This window comes from Oncorhynchus clarkii, chromosome 3, assembly GCF_045791955.1.
Source record: "Oncorhynchus clarkii lewisi isolate Uvic-CL-2024 chromosome 3, UVic_Ocla_1.0, whole genome shotgun sequence".
Lineage (NCBI taxonomy): Eukaryota > Metazoa > Chordata > Actinopteri > Salmoniformes > Salmonidae > Oncorhynchus > Oncorhynchus clarkii.
Genome location: NC_092149.1, coordinates 30,366,365 through 30,378,227, shown reverse-complemented (window position 1 = coordinate 30,378,227; position 11,863 = coordinate 30,366,365). Strand labels below are relative to the sequence as shown.

Here is an 11,863-nt window from a genome sequence, read left to right as displayed (position 1 = left end):
AACCACTAGGTAGGTAAACATTTAGGAAAGGAATTAGTGATGAGGTAGAAAATAACTACACAGGAAATGCCTTAGCTAACGCTAACCTGCTAGCTAAACTAGCAACTCATCCAACAACTGGTGGGGGGACGACTGGGCGTTGGTTACTCAGACAACTAGAAAGCCACGAACAACCATTACTTTAAAATAGCTATTCTGATACAACAAGCTATATATGTAATTTCCAAAGCAGTTTTAGGACATTTTTGATACAGTAAGTAGGCTCACCCATAATGTTGACGTTCGCTGCCGCTCAGAAACCGATCATTCACAACCCGACATTCCGCTTCTTTACCACTAGCGCATACCTACGTACTATGGCCGACGTAATTTCACACCTGAACGACGGAGAGTACGCCAGATACAATGCGTACTGCGATTATGAATAGGACCAAAATTAAGGACCAAACATCTCGCGGTAGTTTTTCATTTCCTGAGTTATCCACATGCTATCGCGACAACAATATTACATTTTTGCTAAAGAGAATCTCTGTTTTGATTTTATTTATTTTCTATCAACAGAAACCTGACAGAAACTCTGCATCTACTTAACTTTCCAAAATCGGAAGTTTATTTTGCATATAGATAGATGCACACGGGTTAGTAGTTTATGAAAAATACATATTAATCAAAATAAGAGCTATAAACCTACTTGTTAAATACAGTTATTTAGTATTAATATGTTTATTTATGTACTTGGTGAAACTGGAACAACAACTGAGCTATAATAACAGGGGAACAACTAACAACTACATTCCAAAGACAAAATTATCTGGTGACGGAATGTGAAAAGGCGTCAGTTGTATCCATAGAAACTACCACATAATAATGTTGCTTCCTCCTATTGATTAAAACTATCATCAAATTCAGTATGACCTTTTCCAATTCGGGCACATACTTTCCCATAATATGCTCATGAATAAACTGCATCCTTGAAAGAGAAAACAAGCTTCAAAAATAATAATAAAATAACAGGTGTATCCTACATATTTGCCATGGTGAAGGAGGGTCTTGTGTTCCCTTGTAGTGGATGGCTGCATTATTCCCGAACTATGTCGCACATGTTGTTGTTCAGTTACTAGCTACCGCTAAGCTAATGTTTCTAAAACAGACCATTTTTATTTGTATATTGAGAGCAGTTGCAATGTACCAAATGCCATGATATTGATTGCATTATAATATTGTGTCAATTATCGGAAGTTGAGCCTCAGGTATGACCCATTGAAGCAGAAGGGAGTTTGTGTAATGCCCAACCCATTTAAAAAGGTGAGAAGAGCAGACAAACTACTCCAGAAGGTAAAAGGACCAGACAACAAGTAAGTCGTATTGAAGTAATTTCAGTTTCAGTCAATTCAGATACTGCACATGCATAATGTCAAAATAGGCCTACTTTTTTAAGGACATTTTCAACTAAAATATTCACACACAACTGATATCCTGTTGTGACTGGAATAAAATGATTCACCAAAAGGTAACATTTTTAGGGAATCACATAATCTCAGGAAACGTCTGTCCCTGCTTGAAACTAATGCTCACAGACACCAGGTAAGGACATGTCAATTCAAATGAATGTCAAACCCTCTATTTTGTGTACAATATGATGTGATCAGGTTTGTCTGCCTGATATTCCAGCTGCTGCCTGACATTCCAGGTGGCAGCATTGAGACAGTCATGTAAGGTCCGCAACAGTGGAGGAACATCCCAGACCACTCTCCAGCTAAATAATGCACGCAAAAATAGGAGTCAGATTCACATAATCTCTGAAGATCCTGAGCTGGGGAAATTCAGGTATATCCCTAAATAATGCATTTAGGATTCCTTAAATATTATTGATCACATAATTAACTTTTCTTACACATCTTTCCTTCTAACAGTGCAACATACAGAAATCAACATTGTTTCAACAGTCATCCTCAACATACGCTCTTTTTGGAGATCCTTACCTCTTTGGTCAAGAACAGACTGTGCAGGTAGTCTCATACACGTTCAACAATTTTTGTGCAGCTGATGTTGTTGATGAAGGTCTTGAAACTTGCTCAGTTGTGTGTGCACTTCCTTTGTAGTGACTGGGTCGACCATGCACCACCTGAGTCTGTCCTTAGAGTGCTCACGTGTCTACAATTGCTTATAAGAGAACCCCTTTATCATGTAAAACGAATGATGGTACTTTTCTTCCTTCAACTTTATATGATGTAAAATAGATATGACTTGTGCTGCCTTTATTTTATGACTTGTTGACAAAAACCTGACAAGAGAACCGGACAATTCAACACTCTGAATTCAGGTGTATTTTTTATTCTCTTTATACCCTCTCTTTTCAGAGAGTTTTTCATCAACTCCAAGCTGTTGATCTTCTTGCAAGGGTACATTTACTTAAAATCTATTTAAAAAACCTTAAAGTCTGACAGCTTGCATTGCTTTTTACAGTTGCCGCTTTCTGTCCCGTTCACTCCCTCTCCAGTACATGGAGTTGATGTGCAGCAGTTACCTGGAGTGTGGAAAGCAGACATTTGCCATGGAGAAGTTGGTCACTATGACATGTGAGTTATCATATCCCCCCAAAAAGTAGCCTGTATTTCCCTCAATGTCCTTCCTTATCATTCCTTGTCTCTTCATTCCTGAATAGATATGTTTCAGAAACTGTTTGCAGTGGAGGACCAAAGGCAGTGGGTTATTGAGAGTGGAGCTCATAAGGTAAACAAGTGTAACAATTGCACTGCCTCATACAATATACTGTAGGATTGTGTTAAATAAAGAACTGTACTCCTAACCGACTGTTAGTCCGATGTCTTATCCCCATTACCTGTGGATAGGTTTTTTTCTGTCTGGGAAAGTAGTAACTAATGAGCATATAATGAATGACATAAGATTTCATGCTCATGCTCAGACCCTGGTTGGTTAAGCTCCTATGAACACGTGACAGCAGTGTGTTACTAGGTTCCCTCCTAGCACTCACCTCATTGGCTGAGAGGTAACTGCTCTTATAAAGGGACCTTGGGACATCATGCATACCTTTTAGTAAGAGTATACACTGTAACTAATACTTAAATACATCACTTGATCTATCTCCTTGTTCAGAATGCAAGGAAAAGATAGGAGAGTTGTCAATCGTGGAGAATCTTCTTGTTATACTACAAGATTATGACTTACTGTCCATAAGGTACAGTGCCTACCTCCCTAATCAGTCACACACTATGCGTTCATCTTTGCGCAATAAAGTTGCTTCAAAATAAACAGTTCGCCTTACACCCCCCATCAACAGCATGACTATATCACTGGCAATAACATGCACCTTCCAATGTCTTGCTTTGATGTGTGTTTTGCATATCCATTTTTCTTTGTGTCCCTTTCAGGATGAATGCAGAGTTGCTGCGGCTACTTTCCCCGGTGCGGCAGGTGCGGGAGCAGGGGAGGGAGTGTGAGGGCCTGCCGGTGCTGCTCAGCCTGAAGCTGATGTGGAGCGTAGTGTGGGTCCTGGTCCAGCTGTGTGAGGAGCCAGACACCAGCACCAGCAACTCTGCATTCACCTGGGGAGGGGTGCAACAACTGCTCCACATTCTCGACAGGTGAGAGGCTACCCCTGGATAGACTAAAGAAGTATCATAAAAGTTCATGGAGAGCATAGACTACTCAGGAGTTCACTGGGTCAAATGCAGTATATTGGGTGAGGCCTAGGTTAGTGCATTTAATGACCCTGAGAAAATTGTGATTATGAGAAAATTGTATGCAACCTCTGGTTAGGCTAAAAATGTCACGCCATGTCTCTGTTTCACCTATTCCTGTGATTGTCTCCACCCCCTCCAGGTGTCGCTTATTTTCCCAAGTGTATTTATCTCTGTGTTTCCTGTCTTTCTGTGCCAGTTTGTCTTTTATGTTTAGTCAAGTCAACCAGCGTGTTTTTCCCATACTCCTTTTGCTATTCTCCTTTTTCTAGTCCTGGTTTTGACCCTTGCCTGTTTCTGGACTCTGTACCCGCCTGCCTGATCATTCTGCCTGCCTTGACCACGAGCCTGTCTGCCACTCTGTACCTCCTGGACTCTGATCTAGTTTTGACCTTTTTGCCTGTCCACAACCATTCTCTTGCCCACCCCTTTGGATTAATAAACATTGTAAGACTCCAACCATTTGCCTCCTGTGTCTGCATCTGGGTCTCGCCTTGTGCCTTGATAAAAATAGTATTTCAAACTTTAGAACATATATTAATCAAGAGTTACTTAAGAGTTTAGTAGGTCAAAGACAGTAGTTGAAACATTGGTTAGTGCATATTATAACCATGAGAAAATTCAGTTGATAAGAAAGCAGTATGCAACCCAGATCAGTAGACTTCTGTAATGTAATGTACTGTATGTTGTCTGTTCTAGTGAACGGGCATACGTTTCGGACCGCCCCTCTATCGAGGCCCAATGCAGCGGGACGCATTCCAGAGACAGCACATCAGTGAGGAGCTCAGTCCACAGGAGGATGTGGACGACACCATATCTCTACAGTCAGGTAGGAACACACACTGGATATGTTGACTATAGCTCATACAGATTGATCTACGTCGAACATAAACTTATGTAAATGTCTGTCTTTATTGCTGCATGCTGTGTGGCTCTGACTGAGCTCGTTTTGGATGACACCACTGCACATCAGGTGGTTCAGGTAAGGGCACCTACCCACAAAAAGAAACCGAGTGTTGGCTGCCATTAGAATGGTCAATGAACTGGGCAGTATTTAGGACTATGATATTAATTCAGAATAGTGTTAGTGTAAAGGACATTTTTGAAATGCGTTCTCTTTGCTTCGTCAGGAGAATGGGGTCTATGTAATTGCGAAATTGATTCTGCCACGACGCTTTCTCAGTGGACCAAAAGCAATATCCCTACAGGTATTAAACACGCATTAGATAATGGTGTAACTACAATTATCATGTCATGTTTGTCCTTATACTGCAGTGATAGTAATTATGTTATTGTTGATGTTGACAGTGCTATGCATTTCTGAACCTACCTTTCCTCTTCAGCATGGAATGTAACCGACATCTGTTTTTAAGGTGATGACATATGACATTGTTTCTTAAAGTCAATGTACATATTCTTTCCTTTCAGAAAATGTATGAAAATAATTTTCTGTTTCAGGCTCTATCCTACAGATTTATTTGAGCTGTTCATTGATGTTGGACATTATGTGAGAGACATCCCTGTCTATGATGCACTTCAAGCAAAAGTTTCTCTCCACACGGTGACACAACTACTATACTGTAAAAACGACTATACGTAACATACAGGTAAACACCAACATATAGTGTCTTAAAAGGTTGTTGGGCCACCACAAACCAAAACCGCTTCAATGCGTCTTGGCATAGATTTTTACAAGTGTCTGGAACAATATTGTGGAAGCACCTGCTTTCAATATACTTTTATCCCTCATTTACTTTTTCATTATTTTAGCAGTTAGCTGTACATCCAAGGGCCCTCTCCTGTCTCCTTTTACCTGTTAAATACATTTAGATTGTAATGTAAAGCCCTGTATAATAATGATACATTTACTATTTTCATTACTTGTTCTCTGCAGCCATTACTACCCTACTCCACTCTGTGAGGATTGTTTACTGGTTTGTGTTGGCTTGCCTTTAGCAGGAGGAATTAGACAGTCTGAGGGAGAGTATTGAGACTTTCGACCAGAACCGCCCTCCTCTGAGAGTGATCAATGGTTACTCCATACTGGACCTTCTAGGCACTGGGGCCTTCGGCAGTGTGTTCAAGGTAGAGCCTCCCACTGAGCCATTTATCAGTGCCAACCTTAACGTGCCTGTAAGAGTGGACACATGACAGCCATTACAATGTGGTTGTGATTGATGTGGCATGTCTGATTGTGCTTGGATTTCAAGGACTCATGATCATGAATTGCAATCACTAGAATTTAGCTACCTCTGCATGCTTGAGTTTGAATTTGTACAATTTGGCATGACTATGGAGTGATTTTAGTGCCCAAAGAAATTTAATCTGAAATGTATTTTGGCACTAATATATTTTTATTTCAGATTTTTTTGTTTAACCTTTATTTAACTAGGCAAGTCAGTTAAGAACAAATTATTATATACAAGGACGGCCTACCAAAAGGCAAAAGGCCTCCTGTGGGGACGGGGGCCTGGGATTAAAAATATAAATGTAGGACAAAACACACATCACAGCAAGATAGACAACACAAAACTACCTGAAGAGAAACCTAAGACAACAACATAGCAAGGCAGAAACACATGACTACACAGCATGGTAGCAACACAAAACAATGGTACAAATATTATTGGGCACAGACAACAGCACAAATGGCAAGAAGGTAGAGGCAACAATACATCACACAAAGCAGCCACAACTGTCAGTAAGAGTGTCTGATTGAGTCTTTGAATGAAGAGATTGAGATAAAACTGTCCAGTTTAAGTGTTTGTTGCAGCTCGTTCCAGTCGCTAGCTGCAGCGAACTGAAAATTGGAGCGACTCAGGGATGTGTGTGCTTTGGGGACCTTTAACAGAATGTAACTGGCAAAGCGGGTGTTATATGTGGAGGATGAGGGCTGCAGTAGATATCTCAGATAGGGGGGAATGAGGCCTAAGAGGGTTTTATAAATAAGCATCAACCAGTGGGTCTTGCGACAGGTGTACAGAGATGACCATTTTACAGAGGAGTATAGAGTGCAGTGATGTGTCCTGTAAGGAGCATTGGTGGCAAATCTGATGGCCAAATGGTAAAGAACATCTAGCCGCTCGTGAGCACCCTTACCTGTCTATCTATAAATTATGTCTTCGTAATCTAGCATGGGTAGGATGGTCATCTGAATCAGGGTTAGTTTGACAGGTGGGGTGAAAGAGGAGCAATTACGATAGAGGAAACCAAGTCTAGATTTAACTTTAGCCTGCAGCTTTGATATGTGCTGAGAGAAGGACAGTGCACTGTCTAGCCATACTCCCAAGTACTTGTATGAGGTGACTACCTCAAGCACTAAACCCTCAGAGTTAGTAAGAACACATGTGGGAGGTTTGGCATTCTTCCTACCAAACCACATTACCTTTGTTTTGGAGGTGTACAGAACAAGGTTAAGGGTAGAGAAAGCTTGTTGGACACCAAGAAAGCTTTGTTGTAGAGCAATTAACACAAAATCCAGGGAGGGGCCAGCTGAGTATAAGACTGTATCATCTGTATATAAATGGATGAGAGAGCTTCCTACTGCCTAAGCTATATTGTTGATGTAAATTGAGAAGAGCGTGGGGCCTAGGATCAAGCCTTGGGGTACTCCTTAGTGACAGGCGGTGGCTGAGACAGCAGATTGTCTGACTTTATACACTGCACTCTTTGAGAGAGGTAGTTAGCAAACCCGCCCAAAGACCTCACAGAGACACCAATACTCCTTAGCTCCAATACTCCTTAGCCGGCCCACAAGAATGGAATGGTCTTCCGTATCAAAAGATTTGGCCAAGTCAATAAAAATAGCAGCAATTGCTTAGAATCAAGAGCAGTGGTGACATCATTGAGGACCTTTAAGGTTGCATTGAGCTGAAACCAGATTGCATACCAGAGAGAATACTATAAACATCAAGAAAGCCAGTCAGTTGATTATTCTTTTTTTTAATACATTTTTTTTACCCCTTTTTCTCCCCAATTTCGTGGTATCCAATTGTTGTAGTAGCTACTATCTTGTCTCATCGCTACAACTCCCGTACGGGCTCGGGAGAGACGAAGGTTGAAAGTCATGCGTCCTCCGATACACAACCCAACCAAGCCGCACTGCTTCTTAACACAGAGCGCATCCAACCCGGAAGCCAGCCGCACCAATGCGTCGGAGGAAACACTGTGCACCTGGCCACCTTGGTTAGCGCACACTGCGCCCAGCCCGCCATAGGAGTCGCTGGTGCGCGATGAGACAAGGACACCCCTACCGACCAAGCCCTCCCTAACCCGGGCGACGCTAGGCCAATTGTGCGTCGCCCCACGGACCTCCCGGTCGCGGCCGGTTACGACAGAGCCTGGGCGCGAACCCAGGGACTCTGATGGCACAGCTGGCGCTGCAGTACAGCGCCCTTGTCCACTGCGCCACCCGGGAGGCAGTCAGTTGATTATTGACACGTTTTTTTAAAGACGCTACAGTGAGGGAAAAAAGTATTTGATCCCCTGCTGATTTTGTGTTTTGGGTCATTGTCATGCTGTAATACCCATCCATGAAGGAGGTTCTCACCCAAGATTTGACGGTACATGGCCCCGTCCATCGTCCTTTTGATGCGGTGACGATGTCCTGTCCCCTTAGCAGAAAAACAACCCCAAAGCATAATGTTTCCACCTCCATGTTTGACTGTGGGGATGGTGTTCTTGGGGTCATAGGCAGCATTCCTCCTCCTCCAAACACAGCGAGTTGAGTTGATGCCAAAGAGCTCCATTTTGGTCTCATCTGACCACAACACTTTCACCCAGTTGTCCTCTGAATCATTCAGATGTTCATTGGCAAACCTCAGACAGGCATGTATATGTGCTTTCTTGAGCACAGGTGAGATCTTGCATGGAGCCACAGGCCGAGGGAGATTGACAGTTCTTTTGTGTTTTTTCCATTTGCGAATAATCGCACCAACTGTTGTCACCAAGCTGCTTGGCGATGGTCTTTTAGCCCATTCCAGCCTTGTGTAGGTCTACAATCTTGTCCCTGACATCCTTGGAGAGGTCTTTGGTCTTGGCCATGGTGGAGAGTTTGGAATCTGATTGATTGATTGCTTCTGTGGACAGGTGTCTTTTATACAGGTAACAAGCTGAGATTAGGAGCACTCCCTTTAAGAGTGTGCTCCTAATCTCAGCTCGTTACCTGTATAAAATACACCTAGGAGCCAGAAATATTTCTGATTGAGAGGGGGTCAAATACTTATTTCCCTCATTAAAATGCTAATCACTTTATAGCAGGGGATCAAATATTTTTTTCCCTCACTGTACATTATCTGATTACTTCCTAAATAACTCCCATAATACCCCTCAGGTGCCTGACAACTGACACAGACTTGCATCCAGACATCGTGGAAGTCAGCTCCAAGATCTCTGACATCATGATGAGGTTCATGGACAGCTTGTACACCTCCCAGAATGCTTTGGAGAGGAGGGCCGGAGCGAGACAGGAAGCCAGCACAGAAGTACTTCCTGGAGAGCCATCGGGGCAGGGGCAACTGCCGCCACTCCTCTAAAGACCAGGAGAAAACCACTAGTAGGACTGATGAGTCCATGGTACCATAATTATTTTTAGGCCACAGCTCAAACCAAAGAAAAAAATACACCGCCAAGGTAAATCTTCCCTGGATTATATGGCCATAATTGATGTTTCTCATAAAACATGTTCTACCATGTTGATTATGATCCATGTGTTTATATAGATAGTGGCTCCGATGGAGCTCTAGATCCCTCTCATACCAACATCTCCACTGCCTCGGGGTATAAACACGCTGGTGAGCACTTGAATTCAAAATGCTCACTTGAATTTAGATCTTTCAACTACCAGGAGTATTCCCAAGTGTACTGTTTGGATTGGAATCAATTGATCTTTGTTATTGTTAAAGGGCCTGTAAAGAGCAGCATCAGTGCTTCTGTGGCAGATGAACAAATCTTAGCTGTGTGAGTCTGATGATCATACTCTGATATATTATATGTTGTTGAATATGACCCATATCATCATTTCATCTGAAGAGTGTCTATACTGTTTGTGCCATGACAACAGGTTGTCAGTCAAGTGATAAAATAACCATCCTGTTTTCCTCAGTGGTGAGTTTGCTGTTCCGAAGCCAAGACCTCGACCAGCTAAATTGGGTCATTTTGAAGGATGTTCTGCTTTCCTCCTTTAACTCTTTAGTTAAATGGCTTCAACTCAACTGATAAACATGTGGGTTTCATAGCGTCAGCAGGAATCTGTGTATCTCAGAGGAAGGTTCGGCAGACCGGTGATCCCATCCAAAACCCCCGGTATCACTCAGGTAAGTCTATATGTACTTTAGATTTTCATTGGATTTAGAGTTCTGGTAATATAATGAGAACTATGTACCAGTTAGTTGGTGTATACAGTATGTCTAGACATTTGAACCATTATATTTAAAATCATACTGTTTTTGACCATTTTATGTTCAGTGTCGGGCGATTGAGAGATTCAAAAAGTCCCTGTTCCACTACGGAAGCAGTCCCTACAGTCTCAAGGTGGAGCTTAACAAGGTTAACAAGCTTAACAAAGTACAAGACACCAGAAACTTACAACAACGTTAGAGCGGTCTGCGTCAACTATGGAGTTGCACTGCGGTAGTTAGAGTGGCATTGTAAAGCCTATATACCAGTCTTGTTCATCTAACGGGTTAAATCCGTATGTGTTGATCTCCATTTTGTTTCCAGCTACTCCAGGGTTCTCCAGAGCTAATGGAGTCGGGCTCTGCCAGCTCAGACTGGTGGTCTCTGGTCCAGTCTTTTGTGCTGCCAAACAAGGTACGCTAACCTCAGTGCTAGTGCAAACTGGTTAACATAGCAATCTAACAGTACTGAGGCAAGAGCCACTGCTACATGATTGTTGTGTGCTCACATTGTCTCCCATGGGGGTTGCTATAACTCTGTCTATGTGTTTACAAGCCTAAAATTTATCTGCTAACAAGTCTAGCTTTGTGCTACAGGTGGTATGGAAAATGGGAATCAGCTATGAGCAGATGCAGGTTAGTGTCTGAGATTTTTTTTTATGTATAGAAATAAATACAGTAAGTTAGCCTGTTGAAGTTGACATATTTCTGGACATGTGGATGTCTAGGTCTGGCTGAAACGGAGAAACTGGAAATATGGATGGTATAAGTGATAATTCCTTTCAGGCCATTATAGAGGAGGTTCTGGAGGAGAATGGATAGAACGCAATGAGGAATGACCAGGGTGCAACGGGGACAAACAAGTGACCTCCATCCTTATATATCATATCTTTATTAGCATGCTAGTGTTTTCCAGTCACACTGTGGAAATGGGCTAGCACTACATTTCTTTGAGAGGCTGATAACCTGGATACACAGTCTGCATAAAGGGGAAGTGTTTCACGACAGGCTCAAACAGAGACAAATAGGGTCAGAGTACTGATTTCGGGCCAAAGAAAGCATATTAGACTATTTATGGCCTAAGACGTTGAAACTGTATGGTTACTTGGAGTTTTTCCTCTTTGTGTTTGCACTGAGCTAATGTACTCATGCATTGATCATATGTACAAATCTATACCGTTTCTAGGGTCTTTCTCAGTGGGGTGCTGTTGTGTGATTATTTTGTGATCTCTCTCTCGCTCAGGTTACACTTTCTTTAACTCTAAGTAGACTCAGGATAAGGATTTTACTGCTTTATTTCTAGTATTAAATTGCAGAATCACACATCAGTTCCTAATGTCTCTATACAATGACTTGTTTGTTGTTGTTGAGGACTTTTGCACAGTTAAGTAGTCTACTTCCAGATGATATTCTATGTTAAATGTTATTAATTGTACATTTTTAATTTGTTTCTCAACAGCTATGCTTTGAGGAAATCTCAGATGAAGATCGATGCACTTTCTACCTACGTTTAACTTTGAACAGACCGGTATTCGTGTACTCAGGTCTGTGTGTTAATAGAAACTCTTGCATGTATTTCTATTACATGGGAAATAAATCGATTGCTGTGGAGAACCCTGTTTTGTATGTCTGGCTTTAGATTATTGAGCCACTCTTGAATATTTCATATCGTTATTGTGTTTATACAGTAATGAGTGTAATTCTCTACAAAGACCACAAGGGGCAGTATCAACCTTTGTATGGAGTATTGGCTCCTGTCAAGATTTT

At 41.9% G+C, this 11,863-nt stretch overlaps 1 pseudogene; it reads left to right on the top strand.

The window, feature by feature from the left end:
- The first annotated feature begins 1,284 nt into the window (after positions 1 to 1,284).
- Positions 1,285 to 10,918, top strand: LOC139385445 (serine/threonine-protein kinase Nek10-like; annotated as a pseudogene).
- The last annotated feature ends 945 nt before the right edge of the window (positions 10,919 to 11,863 follow it).